Genomic DNA, 7,720 nt, shown 5'->3' on the forward strand with positions numbered 1-7,720 from the left:
TGGTTTACTTTTTTGCATTCCCATTATACAATGAGGATTGCAAGACCCAGGTAGGATGCAAATAAAAATGTGGGGTGGATGAGCATCTGACGAATGTACCTGCAAAACTTATTACTAGAGGAACTCTGTACATGTAGCTGATGAGAGACCATGTAGAAAGATTAAATTAATGGAAGCTTCTAGGGCACACATCCTGCTAATGAAGATCATTCTTATCAGATGGATGTCATGCCTGCTTGCAGGGAGCGGGCGCAGCGCTCGTAACTGGAGACGTGATTGGCAAAGAAGAAGTGGTTGGCAAAAGCTCACCATAAGATTGCGTGCGCATTGCGCATGCGCACGGTAGTTCCTGGTGCATTTAGGACCGCCTTCCCATCCCGGAAGCGCTTCGCGTATAGCTAGTGTCATTGGTTCGTTCTGGGTCACTGGGGGAAGCCATCCGAGGAGTCAGCGGTTGGCGTCTCTCCACCATCGGCGTTTACGGCGGTATTCGTGAGTTCAGGAAGATTCCTGAGATATCGTCTCTCCTTGATTTATTGTTTGTTGCTTATTATTACCTTTGGTTTTGAGCCGGCTGGCTTTCAAGAATTTCACTCCGCTGTTGGAATAGCGGGTGCTTTATTATTGTTCTGACTCGAGGGTAGTCAGATTACTAAGTGTTGTCATTGAGTTGTGTTGCAAGTCGAGTCCCTAGTTTTGTTGGGACTTTGTTTTATCGTACCTTGTGCCGGTTAACAAGGGGATTGGATGCTTGGAGTACTTATAGGTTTATCCTCTGATGTCAAGAGGTACAGTGCCTGTACAGAGAAACAGTATAGACTTCTAGAAACCTTGAGTCAGAGCCTAATCTAATGTCTTCTTGTTTATAGGATAACACATAGATACATAAGAATCAAGACTTTATACGGGGGAAAAAGCTAAGCACACAACATTCCATAGGTATATATATATATATATTCTGGGCTATAAAAACACACATTCAGGAAAGCTGGAACAGAACTGTAATAATCATCTGCTTTGTCTTGTAGATACAAACTTGGTGAAGCCTACACCTGTCCCGCTAGACGATTGCTGGTTGCAGTGTCTTCCCCTCCTTTCCTTGTTGTGTTCCCCCGTTTCCCCCCGCGTCACCGCTTATGTGTTAGTGATTATACCTGGCACAGGGAGGTGATAAGGGGCGAAGTTGGGGGCTTGGCATCGAGCTCCGTGGCACTCCTGCGAAAATTGGAACCGAGCACGACAGAACGCGAAGCCCATAGTCTATTTGTCTCCCGAGTGCCATGGATCTAACACTTGCAGATGTAACCAACATGATAGGCAATCTCCAGTTGGAAACCCAAGCCCTTTCAAGTAAGGTAGAAGCCTTACAACGAGATAGAGAAGGAGGGACCAGAGCTAGCTCCTTCACCCCTGTAGTACAAGTGGTTACTCCTCATACCATACCTTTGGCTCCGCCTGAGCGATTTTATGGAGACCCTAATAAATGTGCCGCATTCCTTACTCAATGCCAGCTCCATTTTTTGTGCAAGGCAGCTTGTTTCCCGAATGACCAGGCCAAAGTTGCATTCGTCCTTTCTTATCTAGGAGGTTCTGCTGCTAATTGGACGATTCCTTTAATTGAAAAGGATGATCCCCTCCTCTTAGATTACAATCTGTTCAGACGACAATTAAGAAAGATGTTTGATAAACATACCTTCACTCATGCAGCAGATACAGAACTTTTGCACCTTAAACAGGGAAACAAGGATCTTATAACGTATATCTCTACATTTAACAGATTGGTTGTAGAGGCTGATTGTCCCCCAGAAAAGCGCAGTGCACTTTTTTCTAAAGGATTAAGGGAGGAGTTAAAAGACGCTCTAGCTCATGTTGTGGACCCCCCTGATTCGTGCCCTGAATTAATAGATTTAGTTGTGTAGCTTGATCATCGGTTAAATGAAAGAAGAAAGGATAAGGGTAGATATGAATATCCTCGAGTAGGTATGAGGGAAAAGAAACCAGAGATAGAATCCAAAATCGAAGAACCAGAACCTATGCAGATAGGTAGCATTAAGGGTCCCCTGACAGAAACCGAGAAACATAGGAGAAGAGACAATAAATTATGTCTCTATTGTGGTAAAGCGGGGCATTTCCTCAACTAGCAGACCCGAGACCGAACGAGACTACTCTCTCGGGTCCTATGAAACATATGGTCTCCTCTGTCATGGTTAACAAGGGTCATTTTTGTGTCCCTGCTCAGCTTACATGGATTGGAAACAAAATAGACGTTCCTATTATGGTAGATTCGGGAGCCTCAGGGAATTTTATGGATACGCAATGGGCCATGGAGCATTCTGTTCCAGAAAGAAGGAAAACCCTTATTGAAGAAGTGTATACTATTGATGGCAGTCCTTTGAAATCCGGACCCATCACCCATACTTCCATTATGATTGAACTCACGATCAGTTCCACGCATTCGGAAGAAATTGCTTTTGACTTGATAGATTCCCCCCAGTTTCCAGTGGTATTAGGGTTGCCCTGGCTACGCTTACATAATCCCCAGATAGATTGGGAACATTCCAATCTTACCTTTAGTTTAAGATGTACCTCCCATAAAAAAGCTGAGATTGCTCCTATCACACTTGAGAATGCGACAGGGTCAGAAGATCCTAGTCCACAAGAAGAGGAAGCAGAAAAGAAAGTCAATTCCATAACACCTTTCACAGACTCACTCCTTACGGTGGAACACCCTGATGTAGAATTACCTGCGGAATATGGAGAATATCAATCAGTGTTTGATAAGAAACAGGCCACCATACTGCCCCCGCATAGGGTATATGATTGCCGAATAGAGTTACAACCTGGAGCCAAAATACCTACAAGTAGAGTGTATTCTCTCACAGAAAAGGAGAATATATACCTCAGAGAATACCTTGATAATATGCTGGAGTTGGGATTTATACGAGTCTCTAGATCCCCTGCTTCCTCAGCTCTTTTTTTTATTCCTAAAAGGGAAGGTGGATTGCGCTGTTGCATTGATTATCGCTCTCTCAATTCTATTACAATCAAGAATAAATATCCCCTTCCCCTCATCTCTGTTCTTCTGGACCAAATAAAGGACGCCAAATGGTTTACCAAATTAGATCTTCGTGGTGCATATCATCTCGTCAGGGTCCAGGACGGAGATGAATGGAAAACGGCCTTTTGTACTAAATATGGGTTGTATGAGTATTTAGTCATGCCCTTTGGGTTTTGTAATGCTCCCTCTGCATTTCAGTACTTCATTAATGAAGTACTGAAAGAACATCTTGATATCAGTGTAATAGCTTACATCGACGATATACTAATTTATTCCAAGACTTACAGTGAACATATTCAACATGTACAGGAGGTACTCCAAAAATTACAAACAAATCAGTTGTTTTGCAAATTAGACAAATGCTTTTTTCACAGACACCAAGTAGCCTTTTTGGGTTTTTTGATATCGGAACAAGGTTTACAAATGGACCCGCATAAAATGTCTGCTGTGATGAATTGGCCTCCCCCTAGAACTGTCAAAGAAGTGCAACAGTTCATAGGGTTCGCCAACTTCAACAGGCGCTTAATCCATCAATTTTCTGACGTCGTGGCCCCTATTACTAAGTTGTTGCGTAAAGGGGTGTCTTTTGAGTGGTCTAAGGAGGCCGATAATGCCTTTCAGGTACTGAAGTCTGCTTTTACTCCGGCCCCCATTTTGAAACATCCTGATCTCAATAGCCCATTCATTGTGGACGTAGATGCCTCCCAGGTGGCAGTGGGGGGAGTCCTTTCACAAGCTGATCTTACTACGGGAGAATTACATCCAGTGGCCTACTACTCCCACAAACTCACGCCTGCAGAATCCAACTATGTCGTGGGGGAGAAAGAGCTTCTTGCAATTAAGAAAGTGCTAGAAGAGTGGCGTCAATATCTTCTGGGCACACATCACACAGTCACAATAATAACTGACCATAGAAACTTGCAGTATTTACAAACAGCACGAGCATTATCCATGAGGCAAATGAGGTGTACACAATGTTCTTTAGTGGGTATGACTTCATCATACATTTCAGGCCCGGGAGAAAGAATGGAAAAGCTGATGCTTTATCACGCATGGGGTTTGATCCTGTTCCTAATGATGAGGAACCACCCAACATCATTGGTCCTTGTAAAATCATAGGTGGGCTCACTTCAGAAGAGCGTTTGATAGAACAAGTACGTAGTGCTCAACAAGATCCTTCCTTCCTACCTTTGTTGGCTCATCAAACCGCCACTATCAAGGACGGTTTGCATTATGTACAGGGTGGACTAGTGATACCTACATACCCCTTGCAACAGCAGATACTTGAGTTGTGTCATTCATCAGAAATAGCAGGACACCCAGGGTATAAAAGGACACTGGAGTTAGTGAGGAGATATTGTTTGTGGCCTAATATGGCAGGGGAGGTGCAGAAATATGTTCGTACATGTCATGTGTGTGCCCAGGGGAAGACATCTCATGAAGGGTCAGTAGGACTGCTCCATCCCATCCCTACTCCTCCAGAACCCTGGCACACCGTGTCCATGTATTCTATTGTTGAACTACCATGCACGAAGAGAGGCCACACCACACTTCTCGTAGTGGTTGACTTATTCACTAAATTTGCTCACTTCATCCCACTGAAAAAATTACCCACGTCACAAAATCTGGCATCTGTCGTTTTGCATAATATAGTCCGGTTGCATGGCTTACCAGCAGTTTTGATCACAGACAGAGGGACTCAATTCGTATCGAAGTTTTGGAAATCATTGTGTGAGGCCTTACACATAGAAATACGCCTTTCATCCAGTCACCACCCCCAGACAAATGGGCAAACTGAGAGGGTGAACCAAAGTCTAGAGCAATTCATTAGATGTCAGTCACTGCAAGATCAGAAAGAATGGGATGAGTTAGTTTGGCTTGCTGAACTATCATATAACAACAGTCACCACTTTTCTACTTTGTATACACCTTTCTATGGGTCCCAAGGTTTTCACCCTAGAATTCTGCCCTTTGCTCCCATCAAACACTGTATTACTCCTGCTGTATCAGATCTGGTCCATCATATTCAATCGGTACATTCCAAGATTCAAGATAATCTTGATGAGGCCAAAACAGAGTATAAGAAGAAGGCGGATGCTCGCAGGAAAGTGGAACCGGGGTATCAAACGGGTGAAAAAGTATGGCTTTCCACCAGACATTTGAATCTAAAAGGTGCCTGTAAATTCAAACCAAAATATGTGGGTCCTTTCGTGATTTCTAAGGTCATAAACCCTGTTGCCATAAAACTGAGTTTGCCCTTGTCTATGAAAGTGCATCCTGTCTTTCATGTGTCCCTTTTAAAACCTGTTGTGCCTGGTACGCGTATTCCAGCTGTGATTGTTCCTGTTTTGATTGACAATAACGAGGAATATGAGGTAGGGGCTATAATCGATTCCAGAAGGGTACGGAGACGTCTCCAATATCTGGTACATTGGAAAGGTTATGGAATCGAGGAGAGGTCATGGGAACCAGCTAGCCAGGTGCATGCCCCTCGTTTACTCAGGGCCTTCCATAGGCGCTATCCTCGCAAGCCTAAACCAGTGGGAGGTGCCGTGGGAGGGGTATTCTGTCATGCCTGCTTGCAGAGAGCGGGTGCAGCGCTCGTAACTGGAGACGTGATTGGCAAAGAAGAAGTGGTTGGCAAAAGCTCACCATAAGATTGCGTGCGCATTGCGCTTGCGCACGGTAGTTCCTGGTGCATTTAGGACCGCCTTTCCATTCCGGAAGCGCTTCGCATCTAGCTAGTGTCATTGGTTTGTTCCGGGTCACTGGGGGAAGCCGTCCGAGGAGTCAGCGGTTGGCGTCTCTCCACCATCGGCGTTTACGGCGGTATTCGTGAGTTCAGGAAGATTCCTGAGATATCGTCTCTCCTTGATTTATTGTTTGTTGCTTATTATTACCTTTGGTTTTGAGCCGGCTGGCTTTCAAGGATTTCACTCCGCTGTTGGAATAGCGGGTGCTTTATTATTGTTCTGACTCGAGGGTAGTCAGATTACTAAGTGTTGTCATTGAGTTGTGTTGCAAGTCGAGTCCCTAGTTTTGTTGGGACTTTGTTTTATTGTACCTTGTGCCGGTTAACAAGGGGATTGGATGCTTGGAGCACTTATAGGTGTATCCTCTGATGTCAAGAGGTACAGTGCCTGTACAGAGAAACAGTATAGACTTCTAGAAACCTTGAGTCAGAGCCTAATCTCATGTCTTCTTGTTTATAGGATAACACATACATACATAAGAATCAAGACTTTATACGGGGGAAAAAGCTAAGCTCACAACATTCCATATGTATATATATATATATATATATTCTGGGCTATAAGAACACACATTCAGGAAAGCTGGAACAGAACTGTAATAATCATCTGCTTTGTCTTGTAGATACAAACTTGGTGAAGCCTACACCTGTCCCGTTAGACGATTGCTGGTTGCAGTGTCTTCCCCTCCTTTTCTTGTTGTGTTCCCCCGTTTTCCCCCGCGTCACCGCTTATGTGTTAGTGATTATACCTGGCACAGGGAGGTGATAAGGGGCGAAGTTGGGGGCTTGGCATCGAGCTCCGTGGCACTCCTGCCACAATTGGAACCGAGCACGACAATGGATAATTCTAGAACATCTGCTGAGGCATACTAGTTGTAAATGGTGTTTCATAAGTTTTTGCAATGCACACACATATTTCCTTTTTTTATTGTTGCAATATATTTTTATTCGGCAAATATAGCCATACAGCCAAACAAGTAGCACAATACAGCATACAGTTAAAATGTGAATTATACAAACAGTGCAGCCATAAAAACTGTTTAAAACTCAATAAAATTCTAGTAGAATATACTATGGGAGCAATACCGCTCTATAAAAGCTCATAATCCATCACCAGATAGAAAAAGGGTCACATATACATTAAATATACATCTCTACATACATAATGGCTTCCAAGGCTCAAAGATATTCTCGGGTCCTGGTTAAAATTACATTTCTACCCCATCCGTGTTTCAGATTATATTACCAATTCATTCATGACTTTTGTATTGCAATTAAAAATCTTCCTATTGCACATGTAACATTTAAAAATCTCATCTTATCTCATCAATAGGCTAAGTGCCTGATCCCTACTATCTATTTTATAGGCAATAAGAAGAGGTTTTAGAAAGTCCTTTCCATTCTTCGAGTAACCACAAACAGTCCAGAAAAATATTTGGGCACCTGCATTTTATTTCTAATCCACATGTGCACAGCCCCTGTTCAATCATCATTGCAGATTTTATCCTCCAATCAGCGTTACATGGGTCCATGACCAACTCAAATTTCAATACAGTATTTCTAAGTTTCTAGTTAGGCATGGCCTCGATATAGGGGAACATATGATTATTAGTCCACCCCTTTACCAAGAACTGGGTGGACGATTTACTTTCCAAGTAATGTAAATCTTCTTCTCGGGCCTTAGTATTGATAATAGCACGAAGCTCCTGCTTGGGAATCTGCTGCCCCTCATTTCCATTGATCTGCTTCTAAGGAAATTTTAGCGCATAAATTATCTAACTTCTGTCTATCTTGAGACGCCCAGTTAAGTTCACTTTCTTCTATTTCCCTTTTACAGAGGTTTGATATTTTAGAGGGCCCTTCTCTATTCAATCTCTGCCAGAAGTTCAATGATGCTTGCAATACCCGAT

This window comes from Lissotriton helveticus, chromosome 1_2 (assembly GCF_964261635.1).
Source record: "Lissotriton helveticus chromosome 1_2, aLisHel1.1, whole genome shotgun sequence".
In the NCBI taxonomy this organism is placed as follows: domain Eukaryota; kingdom Metazoa; phylum Chordata; class Amphibia; order Caudata; family Salamandridae; genus Lissotriton; species Lissotriton helveticus.